This window comes from Maniola jurtina, chromosome 1 (genome assembly GCF_905333055.1).
Source record: "Maniola jurtina chromosome 1, ilManJurt1.1, whole genome shotgun sequence".
Lineage (NCBI taxonomy): Eukaryota > Metazoa > Arthropoda > Insecta > Lepidoptera > Nymphalidae > Maniola > Maniola jurtina.
The window spans coordinates 2411742-2424396 of NC_060029.1; the positions used below are offsets into that span (position 1 = coordinate 2411742).

The window sequence follows — 12655 nt, forward strand, 5'->3', positions numbered from 1 at the left end:
TTCCATTAATATGGTTCTATTATTATTATTTGTGGACTAACTGGAATTTAATAAGACGGTGTGGTTAATCGACATGTTGTATGAACTAAATAAAGCTGTTTGAAGTCTTAGATCTATGTTGATTTTATACGTTTATTTGAATACTTACTAGTTACGAGTACTAAAATACTGTTACTATTTGTAAAAAACCTGTCAAGTGTGAGTCGGACTCGCACATGAAGGGTCCCGTACCATCGATCGTACAAAAAATAACATTTTTGTTTGGGATATTTTTGATTATCTAGTGTTAAATATGAAAAGAAATAAATACTACTCTTACTATTAGCAGGTTTTATTTTTATTAATGTCATCAATTATCTACGTCGCGTCGCGTCATCTGAAAGATCAATCACCTTTCACCTCATTTGGCATAAATATTAACAGTTTTCTATATATGATTTTATAAAATAAACAAAAAAAGCGGTTTTTCATTTTTCCCCATTTCTAAAAATATTTTGATAATATTTTTTTACTCTGTGACACATCAAACCTCAAATAAAAAACCTCGTCTGTAATCAAATAAAGAATACAAACGTCAATCCGGCCGAATGAATGACTGCGACGACTTAAAAAAAATATCAGTTAATTCAGTACAAAATGGAGGGAAAAAATTTAAAGTGCTACGTTACGGCTCGTTTTACATGAAAGGTTTTTTTTATTGAACGCTCCGCTGATTCCTTTTGAATGTTTTATTGGGGTAAACCATGTTATTTCTTTCATAACCAGAATTAAATTGGAATTTTTGAACTGAATTCGCATCCATTTTTCGGACATCTTTTAATTAGTTTAGCGGGAACTACCTATATACAAATCTTTTAAAACACCGTTAGTGGAGCTGTTTTTTTTGGCTTTTCACTAAAAGCGTTGAGTTAGATCATGGAGCAGCAAAATTCAAACTTCTTTTTCATCGTGTTTACATTGCTGTGTAACATTGTCCATTTTTTTTGATTGAAGGGCATTTTCTTGGGAACATAATACGGTTGGCTCCCTGAACCTTCTGTGTACTTCAGGGGTCCAAAATACCGATATAAAGAGTAATATAATTTTATAGGGGTATTAGCTAGTTTATGTAACATAAGATATGCGATATACATAATACATCACCATCATCAACCCATCGCCGGCGCACTACTGAGCGCAAGTCTCCTCTCAGAATGAGAAGAGTTTAGTTAGGCTTTTGGCAAACTTCATGCACTTTTAGAACATTATGGAGAATTCCGACACAGTATAGTACAAATAAGGCTACTCTATAATATTTTTTAAACCATCCCAGCTGTAACTCATTGAATCGATTTTTAGAACGCTCGAGAAAATCCTTTACAAACTTTAATGCCAGCTTCAAATAAAAGAGGGTAGTTTTTAAGAGAAACGTACTCAAGGGGCCCCGCCTCCCCCATCTTAGGTTTCTCGCAAAGCGCAGACTAAATAAATACGGGAGTTCGATCAAATATGGGCTGAGTGATGTTGAATAGAATAGAAGTTGCCAAGCGAAATATTATGCGGAGTTTCAAACAATGTTCATCGCAAAACTACTGATATTGAAAGTTTTTAAAAGATGATCTTGAAGTTCACTAAAATATAACTAGCCGACTTTTGGTAAAGTGGGATTTAGGAGATATTGGCATCTCCCAAGAACTGAGAGCAAAGAATTAAACATACATTCCTTAGTACCTCATTTTTCGACGTATTACCAATGCAAGAATGTAGATACACAATAATATACTATTTATACAAAATAATATTTTCCCTTGGTGGCGGTCAGGTCAAACATCCTGTTACACTATGCATGTGTCCCTACAGGTTCTTCCAGACTATGAAATTACTTTTCATTTTCATATCCGACTATCCATATTAATATTGTAAATGCAGAGTGAATATGTCCTGTCTGTCTGTTTTTTATTTTCCCAGCTGATTCGCTTAGCCAATTTCAAACTGAGCTTGCAATCCAAAGACAGGCATAGGCTGCATTATATTTTATCCCGGACAACGTTACAGTTCCCACGGGATTATAAACAAAACTTAAATCATCGCGGATGAAGTCGCAGACATCATATATACCTCGTCCACACGGCCCTCACTCAATGCAATATATTTCTCTCACTTTTACTGCTCTTTGATAACATTGATATTTAGGTCTCTCTGTGAACAATTTTATTACATCAGTGTTTTAACAGCTCAATGCTCGGTTTTCCCTGACGATAGCCAGATGTGCGCTCGCTTACGCCAGTTGGTGTCCGATTGACTACGCACAATACACGAATAATACTATATTAATCAGTCCATTCATGTGTATTCGCCCTAATTTCATCACACGCTGTGTAAACTTGGCTGATGACCTCTGGGCCAGCTGAGTTCTTGTTTTTCAAATCTATATCTAAGATATCTATACTAATATTATATGTACGAAAGTGTCTTTGTTTGTTTGTCCTTCCTTCACGCCCTAACTCAGCAAACAGTAGACTTGATTTTTGTTGATGTCTACACGACGACCTTCCGGAATGCTAAATCGCTTGGCGGTAAGGCTTTGTCGGCAGGGTGGTAACTAGCCACAGTCGTAGCCTCCCACCAGACAAAAACTCTTAGAGGAGTCTTGTGCTCAGTAGTGGGCCGGCGCGAGCGAGTAGGTTGAGAATCGAGATACGGAGGCTGGTCGGTTCAGTTAGTCGCTCATGAAGTTACGATCAATCTATACTATCTATACTAATAAATAAAATTGGAGTGTCTGTCTGTAATTTCGAAATAACTACCGCATATTAAGGTCATATGGTTATTTGAACGATACTATAACCGAATCACACGTTTTTAAAATTTTTGTCTGTCTGTCTGTCTGTCTGTCTGTCTGTCTGTCTGTCTGTCTGTCTGTCTGTCTGTTTGAAAAGGCTAATCTTGGGAACGGCTGAACCGATTTTGACGGGATTTTCACAGACAAGTAGAGAATTGACCAGGGAGTAACATAGGCTACTTTTTTAACCGACTTTCAAAAAGGGAGTTGTATTTTCCTACCTATGTACACCGAAATCTCCGAGATTTCTGAACCGATTTGCGTCATTTCTTTTTTAATCGATAGAGGAACTTTGCGACATTGTTTCATAAAAAATTTGGAGTCCAACTCCTCAATCCTGATGCTGCAGGGGATCTGACCAATCCACGCGGGCGAAGCTGCGGGTATCAGCTAATTTAGGTATATGAGGCGAACAACAATGAAAAGCGATGTAGGTTAACTTTCAATAGGGCCACGATCGTTATCTGCGCAAAGTTAATCATAAAACAAATTACAGTGGAGGAAAAAGAATGGAAACTTCGCCATTTGTAGGCCGGCATCCGAGATTGTTTTGTTGTATTGTATCTGCCCTGTTTGGGACTGTTAAACTTGTTTCGTTCAGGAATTACATCGTAGATTGTAATCATTGTAATCAAGTATTTTATTGTAGGTAAGTAGTTCGTTTTCAGTACCTTTTCTGTATGACTTATGCCTGAAACAAAATTATTGGTATCTGGATAATACATAGTACTTCTGAACTGTGCACACTATCGAATGTAAGTCGCGGAGTGTCTGGTGGGAGGCATCGGCCGTGGCTAGTTACCACCCTACCGGCAAAGCTATGCCGCCAAGCGATTTAGCGCTCCGGTACGATACCGGCCGTGTAGAAACCAAAGGGGGTGTGGGATTAATAAAAAAACTGTCATACGAAACGTTTTGCGTCTTCATTCCTCATACGCATGGTTAAGGTTGGAATACTCTTCCGCGATCAGTGTTTCCTACCAATTACAATCCGGGTATCTTTAAAACAAGAGTGAATAGGCACCTTCTAGGTAAACGCGTCCCATCTTAGACCACATCATCACTTTCCATCAGGTGTGATGGTAGTCAAGCACTTACCTATAGTGAATAAAAAAAAAAAACTTACTGTACGCGAAGATAAAAATTATTCTACCCCAGATTCCAACGAAGCGTTTTAAAAAAAAGACCTTACAACGATCGCAAATACTTACGCAAGCGGAGGCTCAGTCTTTAATTATATCGAAACTCTCCCATTTCTTTCCAATACAGATAAAAAAGTATCCGAATTGACAGTTTAATCTCGCGAATTGGGCGGCGGCTAAGTGTGGGATAGGGGAGTGCAACGTGCAACTAACAAAGGAGAAAGGGAGAGAGAAGAGAGAGAAATAAATGAAATCTTCTCAGTTCATTGGAACAGAAACTTGTCCTGGCCCGTGATGAATGGCGTTGCGGCCGTTTTCCATAGTAATTGGAATCGGGCCAGGCGCGTGCTTGTATTTGTTTTATTATCTATTGTAATGAACATTCGAATCCTGAATGGGATTAAGATTTCGTTATGTAGATACGGGTATAATAAATTTCTACTATTATAAAATTGCGTAAATGTGGTAACAACTTAGTGCTTAAGACTTCAGCCTCTATTCAAGAGGTCTAAAGTTCGATTCCGGGTACGCACGTCTAATTTTTCGGAACTATACTATGCTATTTACTTTAAGAGAAAGAAAACATCGTTAGGAAACTCTTTTTTTCGACTGGAAAAAATGCAGCTACGCATCCCACACTAAAGCGGGTATGTGAGACTCACTGATATGCTACAGCATACCCACTAAGAACCCAGTGCAGGTATCGTCCGCGTCAGGTATGATCCGTCTCAGGATCCCGGGTATCGTATGCGACTGAGACGTCCCGACGTTGAACAGGCACAGGTAACACGTTTACACCAAATTCCTACGGCGGCGGGAGAAGGTGAGCATAATGTCTCCTTCTCCCCTGTCTTCTTCTGCGGAGCGGGTGGGCGTCTGTGTCCAGCTTTTGCTCCCTTACGCTCCAAATCATCTCACTACCAATCACACCGTCTATTATGCTCAACAGCGAGAGGTTTCCTTTAGTACAAGATAGGTTAAGATGATTATTGTGTCTAGAGCCGCAGAAATCGAGGGTCAAAAGCTAGCTTACAGCAAGTGTAAATTAAAAATTTATAACACCCCCGACAAGTGAAGGTTACAGTAATTAGAAAAGAGCTGATAACTTTCAAACGGCTGAACCGATTTTCTTGGATTATAGCTTAGAACACTCTCGATCAAGCCACCTTTCCAACAAAAAAAAACTAAATTGAAATCGGTTCTTTAGTTTAGGAGCTACGATGCCACAGACAGATACACAGATACACACGTCAAACTTATAACACCCCTCTTTTTGGTTCGGGGTTTAAAAAATAGATTAGGTAACTCTCCTTGTCTTTAACTATATTCATGAAAAATATCACGTCAATCCGTTGCTCCGTTGTGACAGGTTCGAAAAATCAACAAACAAACAAACTTTGCTATTTATAATAATAGTAGTGCTTTCAAACTAAAACGTTCATCGTTTAAATGAGAACAATTTCGGATCGCATAACGATATTACTATAATTATTGTTTCGTCATTATTTTGACCCCATCGTTCCAACTACGATCAATAGATAATTAGGTTACAGTATTGACAAATCAAAACAATGTCACGCCTACTTGCCCGGATTCAGATTTGATATGGAAACCAGTAAATTAACATATTTGAAAAGTTTAATTTTACCTAGAGTATTAATCTATACTAATATTACTAATTTGAAAATATATTATCTCTCTGTCTGTCTATCTGTTTTACCTTTCACGGTTCACCGGTTTAACTGATTTTGATACAGCGAAGCTTTTGACTCTCTTTTTTAAGAATATTCATTTTTCATTGATTTAAATCTATATAAAAATTTAAAGGGACTCCTTTCAAAAATAATTAAGTTCCAAAAATAATACTAAGGTATAAAGCAAAGTTGAGTACCTACCTACTTTACACTCTATCTATGAAAGTAGAAGCTAACTTTCTTCAAAGTATAATAATAACTAAGTGCTGTGAAACTAGCTGACTGTACCATATAGTTATTTACTTACTAATAAGCAAACATTGAATAAAGTTCTTTGAAACATAATTTGATTGACACCACTCGAGAATAATTAATAAACAGTGTGAACGATTCCCACGGCCTCCTATTTAACATTTAACTATGAAGCACATAATTGAAACAGAGTTACATTTATGGTACGTATTTTAGATAATTATAAAGAACTTTTAGTATGTTTGTGAACCCCTTATGTTCATATACTTAATATTATCTTTTTAGTTTTTGTGCAGATAATGGTATTGATTCTAAGCGCAACTAAAATTTAGAGTATTCGCATCTTTTTCTTACCAATGTCAAAAGAAAAGGACAGACAAATCTAATTGAATTTAGAACTGTGACTTTAGGCGTCAGTCGTGAGCATAATATTGTAGAGTGCACTATTTAGTCTTTTTTTAAATTAATTTTCCGTCCCTTTTTACCAATATTTAAAAGAAAAAGATACAAATAACTACTCAAAATCAGTTTAGAGAAAATCGAATCAACACCAGTGTCTCTTAACCATATTAAATAGTATTTAGAAATCCTCGTCGAGTCTTACTTAGACCTTATTTCTTCCGTATTCAATACTTTCACAATCTTGTTCAATACTGTTAATACTTTTTGTCCATATGTGCTCTAGTCTATACTAATATCAAATTGATACACCATTTACCGTGAGTGCCCAGCTTTACTCCCCCTCCCCTCCTATAAGGCTAAGCGAGCCGTAATTTAGGGATCCGCAGCTGCTCACATCTAATGTTGATTGTATAGCGAACGATTGCGAACACTCGCCCTTTCCTTTTTATGTGAATTAGGGTTAGAACACACGTGGTACCTCGTAAACTCATTGACTGAGACATGAGACCTTATTTAAACCCAATAGTGAAATAGTCTTTAGGCGTAACTTGAAAGTTAATTAGCAAGTTTTCCATACAGAAGTACGTGTAACATTCGCGTTGCTTCCTTCCGTATTTAAATTGGCCACTAAACAGAACAGCTGTTTTGTATCAATCTAGTTATACTTAATAACCGATCAAGTCGGTATGGAAATTCCAACAGATATTTAAACTTCTGTTGAAATATTTTATTCGGAGTGAACAAAATATAGCCAGACTAGCAACGACCCTTCGCGCGGGTAGCTTATTACGATTATTATAGTGATCTCTAATTTAAAAAAGTATATAATCTATGTCACTCAGGAATAATGTAGCTTTCTACTGGTGAAAGAATTTTCAAAATCGGTTCGGTAGTTCCAGAGATTACTACCTACAAACAAACTTACAAACTTTACCACTTTATAATATACGTATTAGTAAGGATAAGTTTAGAACAGATCATTCGTTTAGACTTTCGTTTCTAACTCTAAGTAGGTACACAGTAGGTAACAAGTACAATGTTAGCACACTTTGTTTTCTCTAGCCATTCCGCTCGTAGCTACAAACATCGTTAATGAATCACAATATATTTCAAGAAACCCATTCGCAGTTAGCTACATTTCTCAACGCGCAACAGCAGTTAAAGTCAAGAGACAAACTGCCCTGGCGTTTATTCCCTAGCCTTATTTCTGTTTAGACAATCGAAAGAGGCAATTAGGGTTCAAATCCTCGAAATAAATTACCGCGTGAATAATTTAAATCGGCCAGTTAAACTGGTTCTTACTCCAGAATTAACTGACGCTTAATTGAAACTAAGCGAGTATAAAAAACCTCCCGGCCACAGCTGATAAGCGGGCCTTAATCCTCTACTAAACAATGGCTTAAACTTTAGCCAAGGTAAGAGTGTTCAGCGTTTTTAGCGCTTTACACGAGTTGTGACGTAATCTCCGGTTGTTTTAAGATGAAATGCTCCCGAGTAAAAGGATTTGCGCTTCCGGTGGGCGCTCGAGACTATCATGGAAATATTATGTAATATTTTAAAGGCTCTTTTCATAATATTGTTTTTGAATATCTATCTATCTTTCATAATGCTCCCTGTGGAAAAGGGTAGCACTTAGTTGGGAGCAAGGGAGTTTAGTTTAGACCTTAGAGAGTGTGTACAAAGAGCTGTGCGTTGTTAGTCAGTCAGTCAGTCAGCTCTTTTTCTTTTATATATACCTACAGACTAGCTGATTCCCTAAGTTTCGTACGGGTGGACTTAAGTACGTACCTACTCATAATTTATCTACAATCTACATACAGAAACGTAAAAAAAATTCAATTATCTACTTATTTGAGTAAACTTGAAGATAGCCTACACGCACATTTTGAGATCCCTATGAGGGTACAAGACTTAGTTCCTAGTAGCGGAAATCCTTTTAAGAGACTTTCAAGGAACGATGAAATTTAACGTTTGTACGTGTATTTTTATTGAGGTCAACCAGGCGTAGATGTATGTTCACTTTGCCACGTGGACAATTCGTGTGATAAAAGCAATAATAGCATCAATTCCATACAACTCCCACGGGACCCTTTGCCAATACCACCGAAGGGATCAATAGGTACCATAGACCATTGTAGCTTTGCCGTCATAAGCTCGGGGTCGCACGATCAGTCAATTATACGCTTTGACAGATGCCGTGCTATTTTTACAGGGATCTGGGATTTTGTTTACAAAGGATTTCGATTTCGATTCGTGCGTACGAGAAGTAAACCGAATTTAAGGTCTGTGCATCTGTTTCCAATATATTTATGTTGAAAGGGGATAGGAAATTTAATTTTACTTTTATTACTCTCCTCACTTAAAAGAATAATTAAATACATATATAATAAAGGAAATCCGACAAACCTGATAGAATTTAGACATTCTAATGTTGACCAAAATTGTGTAGAGTAGGTAAAAATTAAATGCACCTGGCAAATAAATATACAAAGCTCTATAGAGCTCGGCAAAATTGATCGAGGATTCTATATATCATATACTTATTGTTAGTTAAGTGGTATATATTAGTGGTTAGGATCTCGGTCTTCTTTTCGGGAGGTCGGGGGTTCGATCCCGGGCACGCACCTCTATCTGATTAGAGTCATGCGCGTTTTATAAGCAATTCAATATCACTTGCTTTAACCGTGAACCAAAACATCGTGAAGAAACCTGCACGCCTGAGGGTTCTCCATAATGTTTTCATAGATGTGTTTGTCTGCCAATCCGCACTGGGCCAGCGTGGCAGACAGCGGCCTAAACCCTTCTTATTCTGAAAGAAGACCTGTTCTCAGTAGTGGGCCGACGATGGGTTTATCATGATCGTTAGTTTAGATGCCAATATGATACGCCGAATGCCGATACGTCCTCCTCACCATAACTATGTACGTCTTTCAAGGCGGAAATATGTAGGTAAATATTAAATAGCGACCTATACCTAGGTGTGAATCTTTAAAACATAAACATGAAGAGACGTGCACCTATTTACGTAACCTAAACACAACACTGCGGGACATGCACATCTCAGGAATCAGAAAGGTAGAGAATGCCATGCAAATAGTCCTGGAATAGCGCTGAATTCATTCCCCGAGTCTAGCGCTCGTTGTCGGTGAAATGGGATTCCTATGTTTGTCCCCCGGCCGTTTTACTTAATTGTCTTCTACTTACACAGCATAAAGGTGGAAGCATAACATTTTTGAGATGCAACGCAAAACGTAGATACTACTAAGAGATTTATGTATGTATGTACTGTCGAACGTTTATAATCTGATTTTAGTTGTTGAAAATCATTGTCATTTGAAAATACTGCGATTTAAGAGGGGTCTCTCCGTCACTCGCTCCATACAACTTCATACAAACGTAGTTCCAATTTCATTTGAATATTAAGCAACCAAAGTCCATGAAATTTTGCATACACATTCTAGAAACTAATATCTATGCCTGTGGTTTTCAGATTTCTGTTAAATTTTTAATCAATTAAAATTAAAAATTAAAAAATTGCTTAATATTCAAATGAAATTGGAACTACGATTGTATAGAGTAAGTGACGGAGAGAGCCCTATTAAATAAAGCTTCGGTTGCCAATAGTATGTTTCCATCTTTATAATATCTCTATGGTTTCCATTCTTTGGTGTTTATTTTTAACCCCCGGCGCAAAAAGAAGGGTGTAATAAGTTTTACGCGTGTATCTGTGTGAACTCTTCAATTTTCTAGAATAATTACTTAAATAAATTTAAAAAGCACGATTGGCCTGAATTTTTATTTTTATTTTTAGCATCGTCACTCGGGATGATATAAAGATTCTTACGATACGATACATCCTACTATTCAGGCATTTAGAAGTTATGGTGGAATAAAGAAACTCACATACATACATACAATGACCCTGAAAACATTACAATCCTTTTTTGGGCAGTCGCGGTCGTATCAAAAATAATCTACGTACATCCTCTGGTCGCAACCGTTCTCTGAACCCGTCAAAATCGTTTAAACGAATGGGTCATGAAACTAGCAGACAGACAGTCAAAAACACTTTCGTATTTTTAATATTTAGTATATGGATTAATCGCTCCTGTTTCCTAAAAGGGGTAATGAATGACTCATCATTCATCAATTAACCAAACAAGGTCTGTCAGAAATGGCCAGAAAGTTTTTCTATACATTTTAGCTAAATTCTAGTTTCCGTTGTGAGTAAAATGGGTTTCCTATGTTTGTCCCCCGCCGTTTAACTTAATTGTCTGCTCCTTATCCTACATTTACGGCTTCTTATTTTTATATGTGGCCATTCCACGATTATCGGATAAGATCGGATCCTTTGTTATTTATATGTTTTCGTTTGAAGGGAACGCACCAAGGATTAGGGGACTGGATTTAGCTTTTTTCTTTCTCATTTAATCAAGTAAATCTCGAGTTTGATAAGTAAAGAATTTCATAAAAGTTTAATGTATTAAAAATAGCGAATTGTTTATAAAAATAGCGAGCAAACGAGCTGGCAGGTCACCTGATGTTAAGTGATTACCGCCGCCCATGAACATGCAGTACCAGAGGAACCGCCAATGCGTTGCCGGCCTTTCAGGAATTTTTTGGTCCGCCTTGAATAACCCCAGTTATAATCTAGCGGGAAATCTAGTAGAACACCGCCGCCAATGTGTAGCCATATTTTCAGTAAATAGTTGATCTGCCCCTTGGATAACCCCATACCAAAATTTCCACCAAATTGCCCTACAGCTACGGGCCAAAGTTATTTCTTATGCTCTCGATCTATATTGGAAACAATATTCCGTAATTTACCAGTGTGCTTAGTATGAGATTTTACATCTCACCAACGTTAACTAAATAATGTCGAAACGTAATAACGACTTAGTAAAATTAACCCAAATTATCCTGATTTAAAGTAAGAAATTCAGAATAACTGATTTTAATTTCGGAAAGTTTCCGCTTGAAGCGCCTGGCTGTAGCTGTATTGCCGAACTTGAGCTTTAAAACAAGGCAGTGAAGGCCCACTATGCTTTGGCCCCTCAGTGCTTAAAGACCAAAGTCTTCGAACACAACACGAGACAAATAATATTATGGTCGCTAACTATGCGTCATAAGAAAACTAAGAGTCACTCGGTGGACGATGGGGAGAGCCATGCTTGGAGTTTCGTCTACGGCGTAGAGTCTACGGCCTACGCCATCAAATCAAGAAATGAAGAGGTTACTCTGGTTCTTCTGAAGTAACTGACGTATCTCAGCGGGTTGCGAAGATGAAGTGGCAATGGCCAGGGTACATAGTTTGAAAAACCGATAGACATTGGGGATAAGATGCTAGAATGAGAATGAACGATGAGAATAGAGCCTCGATAGGTCAACGGTTGAGGAGCGGACTGACTTCCGGATGGTCGGCGGTTCAAACCCCCATCCGTTGCACTATTGTCGTACCCACTCCTGATACTTTACGCTTAATTGGAAGGGAAAGGGGAGTATTAGTCATGATTAGCATTGCTAATATTCTTTCTAAATAAAAATTACGACCTCACACCAGAAAACGTAGCGTTGGAAAACCCTCCCACTAGGTTGACAGACATTAAAATATGCGTGCCATTGGAACAAGACCGTGACATGTGGAAGTCCCTACAAGAAACCTGTGTCCGGCAGTAGTCGCCTATCGGTTGATAATAATGACGATGATGATGAAAGGTTCGTTTTGCTTTAACGCTCAAGTATATCGACGCTCGAATTCGGATTCTATAAACGTTGGTTAGATGTGAAATCTCATACTAAGCATACTGAGTGTCCGATGAAAGGGCATATTTATTATTCGATTATCGCCACAAAAAGCTTTCATATTACAATGGAGGCACCCCTCCAATATGTGATTATGCAGTTAGAAGCCTCCCCTCGCTCCGAACTGTCGGTACATATAAATCGCTCATTAAATTCAGTTTGTGGAAACATTTTACACTTGATCGTTGCTTTTGTGTTGTTTTATGCATAATGCGCGTAAAATGATTTGATGTGGCGTTTTTGATACTATTAAAGGTATACAGGTTACGGTTAAAAGCGGTGATAGCTTAATGGTCAAGACTTCGGCATCTTATTTGAGAGGTTCGGGGTTCAATCCTCGGCACGCACCTCTGAGCTTGAATAATCAGAAATGAGAGAATCTATAGGAGAACCAGAGTAACCGACATAGCTCAACGGGTTGCGAAGCAGAAGTGAAGCAGAAATTAATATTTCGTGAACCATTTCAATTTTTTTTTAATGATGTAACCACAAATTCACGGTTTTTGGATTTTACCTTTTTGGTGCTATAAAAGACCTACCTA

General features: G+C 37.7%; 1 protein-coding gene across 4 annotated transcripts in view; it reads left to right on the forward strand.

Annotated features, from left to right (window-relative positions):
• The window catches only part of LOC123866035 (insulin-like growth factor-binding protein complex acid labile subunit), a 376912-nt gene that overhangs the window by 215469 nt on the left and 148788 nt on the right, over window positions 1-12655 (forward strand). The window lies entirely within an intron of this gene.